Source organism: Convolutriloba macropyga, unplaced genomic scaffold, assembly GCF_964194025.1.
Source record: "Convolutriloba macropyga unplaced genomic scaffold, txConMacr16.3 SCAFFOLD_1710, whole genome shotgun sequence".
Taxonomy (NCBI): domain Eukaryota; kingdom Metazoa; phylum Xenacoelomorpha; order Acoela; family Convolutidae; genus Convolutriloba; species Convolutriloba macropyga.
In genome coordinates, this window is record NW_027449847.1 from 1 (window position 1) to 14325 (window position 14325).

The window sequence follows — 14325 nt, forward strand, 5'->3', positions numbered from 1 at the left end:
TTGTCTCTTAATTGGTTCACTGACCAATATGAGACAGAAACCGATTCAGCAGTTTTGTTCGCTACTACTATCAAACACAGGTCGAAGTTTCCATTCAGTCATTAATTCCAACTTTCAAATGTTGTTGTTTCAGCTTTCGCTTACTAGAAGCAACATAATACTCGCTGCAATACAGACCTCGGGAAACCCTCACCGTGAATAAGGTTCACTCACATATTTCACTACATTTTGCGTGGGATTGGAGATGAGGCTACTCGTTCTTGCTCAGTACTAGGCTGAAAATTAACGAAACTTCGTTACAAACGTTCACATGTTGATGTTTCCGCTTTCGCGTACTCGAAACAACATAATACTAGTCTTTGTAATTTAGTTTCATAATTTCAACTGTTCTCATGCAGAATTTTTGCTCATTCTTATCCCAAATTTTGACCTGGCTACTAGTTACACTCCTTGTACTTATTGCAAAATGACCACAAATTTCAACAGCTTTCACATGTTGCTGTTTCGGCTTTCGCTTACTACAGTCAACATAATACTCGTTGCAAAATAAGTGCTCGGCATCTGCAATTTTCCAAAGACGAAGTTTCGCCAGTTCAATTTTCGCTCGCCAATTATGGCTACTAATTCACACGGTACTGAGCTCAACAACATTAAATTTGTTCAGCAAGACTTTCACATGTTGATGTTTTGGCTTTCGCCTACTAGAAGCAACATAATACTCGTCTTGTTAGCTCATTCAATGAGAATAGCTTTTCCCGTTGAGAATTTTTGCCTTCAATTGGCGTTGTAGTGAGTTTGGCTACTCAGATCACCAAATACTTGTGACAATTCGAACCAGAAATGTTTTCAATTTTCACATGCTGATGTTTCGGATTCAACCTACTAGAAGCAGCATAATACTTGTATTCAACAATTTCTGTATCAAATCCCAGTTTTCTCTGGTGCATCTTTGCCAAACTATTCCAAACTGCCTGAGTCTGAATACCAATTACAGGTACTAGTAAATGCACGTTACTAAGGACTATATAGTTCTAGGTTACTGTACACAACGACGTTCACATGTTGATGTTTCAGCTGCCGCTTACTAGAAACAACATAATACTTATCGTGCATACCTTTCCATAACTTGTCCTTTTCAGATGCATTAGTTTCCCTTTGTCTTGGCTTCTACAGTCAGACTGGCTACTAGTAACAGCACAGTACTAATCACATATCGTTCTACAGTTTGCAGACAACTTTCACATGTTGATGTTTCAGCTTTCGCCTACTAGAAACAACATAATACTCGCTGTATACATTTGTAGTTCTCTATGTAACTTTCATGTGAAGAAGTTTCGCCAGTCTTTTTGACTGTCTCAAATCTGAGTCATGCTTAGGCTACTAGTTGCTTCATAGTACTTATCGCCTCGAGATCATTGAACAAAACTTGATTTTCACATGTTGCTGTTTCAGCTTCCGCTTACTAGAAACAACATAATACTAGTCTCATTAAGTTCCGTCTCTTTGCAATTTTCTTATGAAGAAAATTCGCCATCACAATGACTCCAGCAGTTCTTGATCAAGGAATGCAATCATTGATCAGAATGCTATTATTTGAATCGGTTCTGCTTTAAGTGTTCCAATTTTATTGGAAGCACCAACAATAGAACATCAATGTGTTCAATCGAGAGTTATATAACCCTGAATCGGACGCAGTCAACAGCCGAAGCCGAGACCGCCTTTTGCGTTAGAGAGGTCGGTAAACAAATCTTGCGATTCATACCGAATTAACACATATAGCTGTGCTCCTCTTCGTAAAGCGAGCCAAGTGATCCCCTGTTGAAGGATGTATTTGGACCAATCTAGTAGCATTTGGTTTCCAACAAGCTCTCCCAAGTTAGCTTACTTATTGGGCTTTTCAACCAATTCGGTTGGCTACAAGCATCATCAAAGTACTAGCCACAGTTTGATCGCAAAATTCTACGACTTTCACATGTTGATGTTTCGGCTTGCGCTTAGCCTACTATAAGCAACATAATACTAGTCATATCATAGAGCGTGATCAGCTTGTGACGTTCTCATGATGAAGTTTCACCAACAGTGTCTCACTTCGAGCTTAAATCCAGCTACTAGTAACTACACAGTACTGACTGCAACGATAACTTTTATCTATACCTTTCACATGCTGCGCTTTCGGCCAGGGCCTACTAACGTCAACATAATACTCGATATAAACTTTTGTTCATGATGCAGCTTCCCCATGCAGAAGTTTCGCCTTCAAATGCTCTCTTGGCCATATGACGTAAGAAAAGGTTACTAGTAACATCACAGTACTAGCCACAGTTTGATTGCAAAATTCTACGACTTTCACATGTTGATGTTTCGGCTTGCGCTTAGCCTACTAGAAGCAACATAATACTAGTCATATCATAGAGCGTGATCAGCTTGTGACGTTCTCATGATGAAGTTTCACCAACAGTGTCTCATTTCGAGCTTAAATCCAGCTACTAGTAACTACACAGTACTGACTGCAACGCTAACTTTTATCTATACCTTTCACATGCTGCGCTTTCGGCCAGGGCCTACTAACGTCAACATAATACTCGATATAAACTTTTGTTCATGATGCAGCTTCCCCATGCAGAAGTTTCGCCTTCAAATGCTCTCTTGGCCATATGACGTAACACAAGGTTACTAGTAACATCACAGTACTAGCCACAATTTGATCGCAAAATTCTACGACTTTCACATGTTGATGTTTCGGCTTGCGCTTAGCCTACTATAAGCAACATAATACTAGTCATATCATAGAGCGTGATCAGCTTGTGACGTTCTCATGATGAAGTTTCACCAACAGTGTCTCACTTCGAGCTTAAATCCAGCTACTAGTAACTACACAGTACTGACTGCAACGATAACTTTTATCTATACCTTTCACATGCTGCGCTTTCGGCCAGGGCCTACTAACGTCAACATAATACTCGATATAAACTTTTGTTCATGATGCAGCTTCCCCATGCAGAAGTTTCGCCTTCAAATGCTCTCTTGGCCATATGACGTAAGAAAAGGTTACTAGTAACATCACAGTACTAGCCACAGTTTGATTGCAAAATTCTACGACTTTCACATGTTGATGTTTCGGCTTGCGCTTAGCCTACTAGAAGCAACATAATACTAGTCATATCATAGAGCGTGATCAGCTTGTGACGTTCTCATGATGAAGTTTCACCAACAGTGTCTCATTTCGAGCTTAAATCCAGCTACTAGTAACTACACAGTACTGACTGCAACGCTAACTTTTATCTATACCTTTCACATGCTGCGCTTTCGGCCAGGGCCTACTAACGTCAACATAATACTCGATATAAACTTTTGTTCATGATGCAGCTTCCCCATGCAGAAGTTTCGCCTTCAAATGCTCTCTTGGCCATATGACGTAACACAAGGTTACTAGTAACATCACAGTACTAGCCACAATTTGATCGCAAAATTCTACGACTTTCACATGTTGATGTTTCGGCTTGCGCTTAGCCTACTAGAAGCAACATAATACTAGTCATATCATGGAGCGTGATCAGCTTGTGACGTTCTCATGATGAAGTTTCACCAACAGTGTCTCATTTCGAGCTTAAATCCAGCTACTAGTAACTACACAGTACTGACTGCAACGATAACTTTTATCTATACCTTTCACATGCTGCGCTTTCGGCCAGGGCCTACTAATGTCAACATAATACTCGATATAAACTTTTGTTCATGATGCAGCTTCCCCATGCAGAAGTTTCGCCTTCAAATGCTCTCTTGGCCATATGACGTAACACAAGGTTACTAGTAACATCACAGTACTAGCCACAATTTGATCGCAAAATTCTACGACTTTCACATGTTGATGTTTCGGCTTGCGCTTAGCCTACTAGAAGCAACATAATACTAGTCATATCATAGAGCTTGATCAGCTTGTGACATTCTCATGATGAAGTTTCACCAACAGTGTCTCATTTTGAGCTTAAATCCAGCTACTAGTAACTACACAGTACTGACTGCAACAATAACTTTTATCTATACCTTTCACATGCTGCGTTTTCGGCCAAGGCCTACTAACGTCAACATAATACTCGATATAAAATTTTGATCATGATGCAGCTTTCCCATGCAGAAGTTTCGCCTTCAAATGCTCTCTTGGCCATATGACGGAACACCAGGTTACTAGTAACATCACAGTACTAGCCACAGTTTGATTGCAAAATTCTACGACTTTCACATGTTGATGTTTCGGCTTGCGCTTAGCCTACTAGAAGCAACATAATACTAGTCATATCATAGAGCGTGATCAGCTTGTGACGTTCTCATGATGAAGTTTCACCAATAGTGTTTCATTCGAATTGGTTCTGCTTTAAGCTCTCCAATTGTTTTGGATGAACCAGTTTTGCCCTTCGAAGCCACTTTTGTGAGCTTTTGTGGGTCTTTACCAAGAGGATATACCTCAAGGCCTCTTTCAATTCCTTTAAGTTCTTTCAACTCCTTTACAGTTTCTAGGTTCACATAGCTGCAAACCTTATTTCTAGTTTTAAGTCTGGCCAACTTGGGGAGAGTTGGTGCAGACCGTGACCAATTCTAGTAGGATGCCACAACAAGAATGTGATCAACTTAGCTTGTCGATGAACCTGCCCCACATTCAAACAACTCTATCGCCTTTTCCTCGTATAGTTATATGCGAGGGCCTCTCATAGAGAGCGCTGTTAGCAACCTTTTCCACATAGACGATAAAGTTGTGAGTGTTTTGCACATGGCTGTTGTCATCACCACGTGACGAGTCAACTCAGCTTGACTCTCTACACTCCGACAAGCTTTGCACATACGCCTTTAGTTCAGTATGTGTCTTTAATCTGACTCCGGTGCCTCAAGCCGGAAAAATTGTCAGATTATGATCATTATCGGTTAGTCATCCCGATGCAAGATCGTATCGTACTGTCTTTGTCTACCTCCAGATTCCGAAGAACAGGAGGAGACTCTCCCAGACCTACATATCTGGGAGAATGTTCAGAGGGCGAGAAGCTGTGGATTACTCTCCCCTAAGAACTGACTAAACTTTACCCTCGTCCAAGGTAAGTTTATTTTAGCTAGCCTTCTATGTAAAGGATCTGAGGCTAAGCTGTGTTTTTTCGAGCCTTTGGCTCGGAGCAAGTTCAGTGGGCGCCCCGAGTAGCTCAACTCTTTCCCACTGAACAGCGCAACGCTCTGTCACTCGCTGGGATTTTTGCGTGTCGGTTCTAACCACGCGACTTGTGGACCTTTTTAGGCCTTTCTCATTCACAAGTCTATAGCTGGGCTTCTATAACCCAGCTTCTGAGATCTAGATAGCTGCAGTTCTGCTAGGCTGCTTTTGCTAACTAGTCTCCCTTTAAGCAGTCCCTTGCCATGACTGCTGAACTATGTATCCACACAAGTAGTTTTTGAGCTCGATACATAATTCGAGATTGGTTGCCAAGCAATCTCTAGCGACAGAGCGTCATGCGCACTACAGACATGGCCTCTACCAGCAGCCATGCCCGAAGGAATCAATCACTGATCCTTCCGCAGGTTCCCCTACGGAAACCTTGTTACGACTTTTACTTCCTCTAGACAATTAAGCTCGATCCGCTTCATCCCGTTGCCGGAGACCGAAGTCCCAACAGTAGGAATTTGCAATTCTTGCTTAACTATCCAATCAGTAGTAGCGACGGGCGGTGTGTACAAAGGGCAGGGACGTAATCCCTATGAGTTGTTGACTCATAAGTACCAGGAATTCCTGGTTCACGTCTGCAAGTTACAACAGACGATCCCCTTGAAGCGCTGTACTTTTCTCTGATTGCCCAGTCCATTTCGGACCAAGGGCTGAGTACTCAATCTAAAAGTACACAGTGTAGCGCGCGTGCAGTCCAGAACATCTAAGGGCATCACAGACCTGTTATAGCCTCACTTCATCTGCGGTATTTAATTCCGCATAGTTCCTCTAAGAAGTGTTTGAATTCACATATAGTGAATTTCATTATTTAGATGGAGAAGATCTCGTTCGTTATCGGAATTAACCAGACAGATCACTCCACTAACTAAGAACGGCCATGCACCACCGCCCATATAATCATGAAAGATATTCAATCTGTCAATCCTTAAGATGTCTGGACCGGGTGAGTTTTCCCGTGTTGAGTCAAATTAAGCCGCAGGCTCCACTCCTGGTGGTGCCCTTCCGTCAATTCCTTTAAGTTTCGATTTTGCAACCATACTTCCCCCGGAACCAATAAACTTTGGTTTCCCGGTTAATCTCTTGCCAAGTCAAGATCGACTTTGACAAATTGTAGGTTGGTATAGTTTATGGTCAGAATTACGAGGGTATCTAATCCTCTTCAATACTCTGACTTTCGTTCTTGATTAATGAAAACATTCTTGGCAAATGCTTTCGCAGTAGTTTGTCTTGCCACGATCCAAGAATTTCACCTCTAACGTAGCAATACAAATGCCCCCGTCTGTTCCTTTCAATCATTACCGCACTCAGCCAACCGGCATCAATCGAGTAGCGGGTCATTCTCCATTATTCCATGCTTTATTATTCGATCCCAAAGGATGCTTTGAACACTCTAATTTTCTCAGGGTGAAAACACCGTTTCCACAGTTCGTCACATTTAAGTGCAAACTATTTCTTCGATGCGAAGGATGAGCGGAACGAGTCAACAGATTTAACTGAAGACCATGTTGCCGTTCTACTCAAACAGATCCAACTATGAGCTTTTTAAACGCAGCAACTATTGCATACGCTTGTAGAGGCTGGTATTACCGCGGCTGCTGGCACCAGACTTGCCCTCTACTCGTTCATCAATGGAGCTTTTAAGTCCATTCCATTCTGATTACAAACCATAAAGGTTCATATCATTATTTCTAGTCACTACCTCCTCGTGCGGAGAGTGGGTAATTTGCGTGCCTGCTGCCTTCCTTGGATGTGGTAGCCGTTTCTAAGGCTCCCTCTCCGGAATCGAACCCTGATTCCCCGTTACCCGTCACAACCATGGTAGTCCGTTACACTACCATCATAGGTTGATAGGTCAGAAATTCGGAAGTTCCGTCCCCAAGCCGAAGCTATCTGGGATCTTTCAGTTACTAGGACTCATCACGGGATGTGTCTGTACTTAGCAAATCACCCGGTGTAGTCTTGTAAAAGTCTCCGACAGTGTCGGACAATCAGCATGCATTAGCTGCAGGGTTACCGCAGTTATTCATTTAGCTTGCAAATCAACTAATAGATAGTAACTGATTTAATGAGCCATTCGCGGTTCCACTTTTTCAAGCTTCGCTTGCACATGCATGGCTTAGTCTTTCAGACAAGCATATGGCAACTGACAGGATCAATCAGTTTAATTGTACTTTGAACAATCTTTCGATTTGTTCGAATTTAGAAAGACATAGCCTTGCGGCCTCGTCAATCTTGCTTTGAGCTTTTTAAATCACGAAGAGTTTCAATGCATGCTTTGGCATGGCTACTAGTTACTACACAGTACTCTACACACTTAGAGTTACCCACGATTACACATTTCACATGCTGATGTTTCGGCTCGCGCGTACTAGAAACAGCATAATACTATGTGTACTGGTAGATAGCGCTCTGTGAGCATTTCCCATGAGCAGGTTTTGCCCTCCAAATCTCTGTTCTACTGTTACCAATACCGGCTAACAACTGTATCATACTAGGGAGAATTGACTCATGATTTAAAAACCAGATGTTCACATGTCGATGTTTCGGCTCTCGCCTACTAGAAACAACATAATACTAGTCTGTTAAAAATCTCAATCACGCCGCCTCTTCAGATACAGAAGTTTTACCTTTTATTGGTTAGAGAACAGCTTTCCAGCTGTCGACATGGTTACTAGTAACAACACCGTACTCAACACAAAAACTTTTCAACTTCACAACTTTCACATGCTGATGTTTCTGCTTTCGCATACTAGAAACAGCATAATACTTATTGTTTTGTCAAGTAATTTGTGTGTCTTTCCCATGTGAAGTTTCACCGGTCAACAATGTTTCCCTGACCAATTACGGCTACTAGTAGCTGTATAATACTAGGGAAAATGATTGAGGATTTAATATCAGATTTTCACATGTTGATGTTTCGGCTTTCGCCTACTAGAAACAACATAATACTAGTCTGCTAAGAAATCTCGCTCAAATTGCCTTTTCACATACAGAAGTTTCACCTTCTATTGGTTAGAGAACAGTTCTCAGCTGTCGACATGGTTACTAGTAACAACATCGTACTCAACACAAAAATTCTTCAACTTCACAACTTTCACTTGCTGATGTTTCTGCTTTCGCGTACTAGAAACAGCATAATACTTATTGCTTTGTCAAGAAGTGTGTGTGTCTTTCCCATGCGAAAGTTTCACCGGTCAGCAATAATTGCCGTGTCCAATTAAGGTTACTCATAGCTGTATAATACTAGGGAAAATGATTGAGGATTTAATATCAGATTTTCACATGTTGATGTTTCGGCTTTCGCCTACTAGAAACAACATAATACTAGTCTGCTAATAAATCTCGCTCAAATTGCCTTTTCACATACAGAAGTTTCACCTCTTCTTGGTCACTGTACAGATGATGCTGTCTGTTCTTTATTTGGTTCTGCTTATTATAAGGAGGGGCATCACTCCTTCCTCCTTGGTTTGCATGCATTAAGCCTGCTTTGTGAAAAGCGTATCTTTCTAGCTTTTCTTCGCCTTACTCGAGTAGGACGATACAATCCAGACATTAGTCAGTCTTGGTGTAAAGTCACTGAGTATTATTCGGTTCTGCTTTATTCAGCAATATGCTGTATAATTGTTGTAATTTGCGAACATATTTGTTCTCAGTTCCGAACTACTAGCGACGACAGATTACCAGCGGTCATGAGCCATCAAGGTAGTTCTTTGGTGCATCAAGTAGAGAGGTGCCATCAAACAACACTTCCCTAATAATGCTACACACATAGAATTTGCTACAGTGCAGCTTTTTACTTTGCAAAATTTGCGCACAAATTTTGCATAGAATAAATGTTTTATCAAGATTTTTAGATCCCCTCCCTTGAGAGAACGTTACTCCTTTAAGTGAACACCCCGCGGCGTCCTGTTGTTATTGCTTATAACCATTTCGCAAGCCGGAGGCATAATGCACTACGCAAGCCGCTACTTTGGCACAGAGGCACCTAGTTTTACACCCGGGACTTCAGGTGGCCCAGTTTTACACCCAGTACAGCGGTGCCAGTTGGTAACCCGGTGGATCCTCGGAGACCAGACATGATCATAGATCAAACCCGATGTATGCTACTCCTGAACGTATAGTATCTCCACTGTGCAATGAAATTATCGTTCGTTTCGGGCCTTCCTATACGTTCAGCAGACAATCGCTAGGAATTCACCTCGTGACCCGTGGTGACCACACTGGATTTCAAGTTTATTGATTTGGACAGACCTGTCATTTATTTTGCTTTTCAGCTTCAGTTCTGCTCGATCTAGCTTGCCTAAGGCTTGATCTCGCTTTGCTCACCCCTGTAGGAGCCTCTACTAGTACCACTCGGAGTAATGGGGAATCCACCAGACCTAATCGATGAATGCCATCAAACAACAAACATCATACCCGGCTTCATCAGGCATATTTTATTACTTCCGAGAGGTACTTTAGTATCAGATCTTTCTCCATGCCTCTTATGAGGACCCGTCAGACCTTTCGGTTTATCGTTTAGCTTCAGTCCTGCTCGATCTAGCTTTCCCAAGGCTCGATCTAGCTCTATTCGCCCCACTAGAGGGCTCTCTAAGACCCCTCGGTCTTAGTGTTAGCTCCGGTACTGCTCGGTCGTGCTTGCTGAAGGCCCGACCCAGCTTTAGTTAGATTCTCGTACTTTCTCTTGGCCTCTCTAGGAGGACCAGACAGACCTCTCGGTCTATCGTTTAGCTTCAGTCCTGCTCGATCTAGCTTGCCCAAGGCTTGATCAAGCTCTATTCGCCCCGCTAGAGGGCTCTCTAAGACCCCTCGGTCTTAGTGTTATCTTCTGTAATGCCTAACCAAGCTTACTACAGGCCTTGGTCAGGTCTTTATCGGTCACCGATTAGTAACAGACCAATCATAGGGCCTTCCACCCTATCCGGGTTGAGGTCTTTAGTCCAGCCATATTTTGACAAGACACCTCTCCCTAATAATGCCCCACACATAGAATTACTGTCCATGCAGTATTTAACTTGTGTTTTTTTCTAAAATTTGATTTTCACTTTTTGGAGGTTCATTTGCTCCTCTGACACTCTTTCAGCTTCAATCTTACTCGATCTAGCTTTCCCAAGGCTCGATCTAGCTCTATTCGCCCCACTAGAGGGCTCTCTAAGACACTTCGGTCTTAGTGTTAGCTCCGGTCTTGCTCAATCGTGCTTGCTGAAGGCGCGATCAAGCTTTAGTTAGCTTCTCGTACTTCCTCTTGGCCTCTCTAGGAGGACCAGACAGACCTCTCGGTCTATCGTTTAGCTTCAGTCCTGCTCGATCTAGCTTTCCCAAGGCTCGATCTAGCTCTATTCGCCCTGCTAGAGGGCTCTCTAAGACCCCTCGGTCTTAGTGTTAGCTCCGGTACAGCTCGGTCGTGCTTGCTGAAGGCCCGATCAAGCTTTAGTTAGATTCTCGTACTTTCTCTTGGCCTCTATAGGAGGACCAGACAGACCTCTCGGTCTATCGTTTAGCTTCAGTCCTGCTTGATCTAGCTTTCCCAAGGCTCGATCTAGCTCTATTCGCCCTGCTAGAGGGCTCTCTAAGACCCCTCGGTCTTAGTGTTAGCTCCGGTACAGCTCGGTCGTGCTTGCTGAAGGCCCGATCAAGCTTTAGTTAGCTTCTCGTACTTTCTCTTGGCCTCTCTAGGAGGACCAGACAGACCTCTCGGTCTATCGTTTAGCTTCAGTCCTGCTCGATCTAGCTTTCCCAAGGCTCGATCTAGATCTATTCGCCCTGCTAGAGGGCTCTCTAAGACCCCTCGGTCTTAGTGTTAGCTCCGGTACAGCTCGGTCGTGCTTGCTGAAGGCCTGATCAAGCTTTAGTTAGCTTCTCGTACTTTCTCTTGGCCTCTCTAGGAGGACCAGACAGACCTTTCGGTCTCTTGCTTAGCTTCAGTCCTGCTCGATCTAGCTTTCCCAAGGCTCGATCTAGCTCTATTCGCCCCGCTAGAGGGCTCTCTAAGACCCCTCGGTCTTAGTGTTAACTCCTGTAATGCCTAACCAAGCTTACTACAGGCCTTGGTCAGGTCTTTATCGGTCACCGATTAGTAACAGACCGATCATGGGGCCTTCCACCCTATCCGGGTTGAGGTCTTTAGTCCAGCCATATTTTGACAAGACACCTCCCCCTAATAATGCCCCACACATAGAAATACTGTCCATGCAGTATTTAACTTGTGTTTTTTCTAAAATTTGATTTTCACTTTTTGGAGGTTCATTTGCTCCTCTGACACTCTTTCAGCTTCAATCTTACTCGATCTAGCTTTCCCAAGGCTCGATCTAGCTCTATTCGCCCCACCAGAGGGCTCTCTAAGACACTTCGGTCTTAGTGTTAGCTCCGGTCTTGCTCAATCGTGCTTGCTGAAGGCGCGATCAAGCTTTAGTTAGCTTCTCGTACTTTCTCTTGGCCTCTCTAGGAGGACCAGACAGACCTCTCGGTCTATCGTTTAGCTTCAGTCCTGCTCGATCTAGCTTTCCCAAGGCTCGATCTAGCTCTATTCGCCCCGCTAGAGGGCTCTCTAAGACCCCTCGGTCTTAGTGTTAGCTCCGGTACAGCTCGGTCGTGCTTGCTGAAGGCCCGATCAAGCTTTAGTTGGCTTCTCGTACTTTCTCTTGGCCTCTCTAGGAGGACCAGACAGACCTCTCGGTCTCTTGCTTAGCTTCAGTCCTGCTCGATCTAGCTTGCCCAAGGCTTGATCAAGCTCTATTCGCCCCGCTAGAGGGCTCTCTAAGACCCCTCGGTCTTAGTGTTAGCTCCGGTACAGCTCGGTCGTGCTTGCTGAAGGCCCGATCAAGCTTTAGTTAGCTTCTCGTTTTTTCTCTTGGCCTCTCTAGGAGGACCAGACAGACCTCTCGGTCTATCGTTTAGCTTCAGTCCTGCTCGATCTAGCTTTCCCAAGGCTCGATCTAGCTCTATTCGCCCCGCTAGAGGGCTCTCTAAGACCCCTCGGTCTTAGTGTTAGCTCCGGTACAGCTCGGTCGTGCTTGCTGAAGGCCCGATCAAGCTTTAGTTGGCTTCTCGTACTTTCTCTTGGCCTCTCTAGGAGGACCAGACAGACCTCTCGGTCTATCCTTTAGCTTCAGTCCTGCTCGATCTAGCTTTCCCAAGGCTCGATCTAGCTCTATTCGCCCCGCTAGAGGGCTCTCTAAGACCCCTCGGTCTTAGTGTTATCTCCTGTAATGCCTAACCAAGCTTACTACAGGCCTTGGTCAGGTCTTTATCGGTCACCGATTAGTAACAGACCGATCATAGGGCCTTCCACCCTATCTGGGTTGAGGTCTTTAGTCCAGCCATATTTTGACAAGACACCTCCCCCTAATAATGCCCCACACATAGAATTACTGTTTATGCAGCTTTTCACTTGTGAAATTTTTAATTTTCGCAATTATTATAGAATAAGTGTTTGCGCAGCTTTTCATAGGTCGAGCTCTAGCTAGCTAGCTCAAGCTAGCTAGCTAGCTCAAGCTCAAGCTATCTAGCTCAAGCTCAAGCCAGCTAGCTCAAGCTCAAGCTAGCTAGCTAGCTCAAGCTCAAGCTAGCTAGCTAGCTCAAGCTCAAGCTAGCTAGCTCAAGCTCAAGCTAGCTAGCTCAAGCTCAAGCTAGCTAGCTAGCTCAAGCTCAAGCTCAAGCTAGCTAGCTCAAGCTCAAGCTCAAGCTAGCTAGCTAGCTCAAGCTCAAGCTAGCTAGCTAGCTCAAGCTCAAGCTAGCTAGCTAGCTCAAGCTCAAGCTAGCTAGCTCAAGCTCAAGCTCAAGCTCAAGCTAGCTAGCTAGCTCAAGCTAGCTAGCTAGCTCAAGCTCAAGCTAGCTAGCTAGCTCAAGTTCAAGCTAGCTAGCTAGCTCAAGCTCAAGCTAGCTAGCTAGCTCAAGCTCAAGCTAGCTAGCTCAAGCTCAAGCTAGCTAGCTCAAGCTCAAGCTAGCTAGCTAGCTCAAGCTCAAGCTCAAGCTAGCTAGCTCAAGCTCAAGCTCAAGCTAGCTAGCTAGCTCAAGCTCAAGCTAGCTAGCTAGCTCAAGCTCAAGCTCAAGCTAGCTAGCTAGCTCAAGTTCAAGCTAGCTAGCTAGCTCAAGCTCAAGCTAGCTAGCTCAAGCTCAAGCTAGCTAGCTCAAGCTCAAGCCAGCTAGCTCAAGCTCAAGCTCAAGCTAGCTAGCTAGCTCAAGCACAAGCTAGCTAGCTAGCTCAATCTCAAGCTAGCTAGCTCAAGCTCAAGCTAGCTAGCTCAAGCTCAAGCTAGCTAGCTAGCTCAAGCTCAAGCTCAAGCTAGCTAGCTCAAGCTCAAGCTCAAGCTAGCTAGCTAGCTCAAGCTCAAGCTAGCTAGCTAGCTCAAGCTCAAGCTCAAGCTAGCTAGCTCAAGCTCAAGCTCAAGCTAGCTAGCTAGCTCAAGCTCAAGCTGGCTAGCTAGCTCAAGCTCAAGCTAGCTAGCTAGCTCAAGCTCAAGCTAGCTAGCTCAAGCTCAAGCTCAAGCTCAAGCTAGCTAGCTAGCTCAAGCTAGCTAGCTAGCTCAAGCTCAAGCTAGCTAGCTAGCTCAAGTTCAAGCTAGCTAGCTAGCTCAAGCTCAAGCTAGCTAGCTAGCTCAAGCTCAAGCTAGCTAGCTCAAGCTCAAGCTAGCTAGCTCAAGCTCAAGCTAGCTAGCTAGCTCAAGCTCAAGCTCAAGCTAGCTAGCTCAAGCTCAAGCTCAAGCTAGCTAGCTAGCTCAAGCTCAAGCTAGCTAGCTAGCTCAAGCTCAAGCTAGCTAGCTAGCTCAAGTTCAAGCTAGCTAGCTAGCTCAAGCTCAAGCTAGCTAGCTCAAGCTCAAGCTAGCTAGCTCAAACTCAAGCTAGCTAGCTAGCTCAAGTTCAAGCTAGCTAGCTAGCTCAAGCTCAAGCTAGCTAGCTAGCTCAAGCTCAAGCTAGCTAGCTCAAGCTCAAGCTAGCTAGCTCAAGCTCCAGCTAGCTAGCTAGCTCAAGCTCAAGCTCAAGCTAGCTAGCTCAAGCTCAAGCTCAAGCTAGCTAGCTAGCTCAAGCTCAAGCTAGCTAGCTAGCTCAAGCTCAAGCTAGCTAGCTAGCTCAAGTTCAAGCTAGCTAGCTAGCTCAAGCTCAAGCTAGCTAGCTCAAGCTCA

At 44.5% G+C, this 14325-nt stretch overlaps 1 pseudogene; it reads right to left on the bottom strand.

The window, feature by feature from the left end:
• Window positions 1-1675: 1675 nt before the first annotated feature.
• Window positions 1676-1827, bottom strand: LOC142355370 (5.8S ribosomal RNA; annotated as a pseudogene).
• Window positions 1828-14325: the final 12498 nt, after the last annotated feature.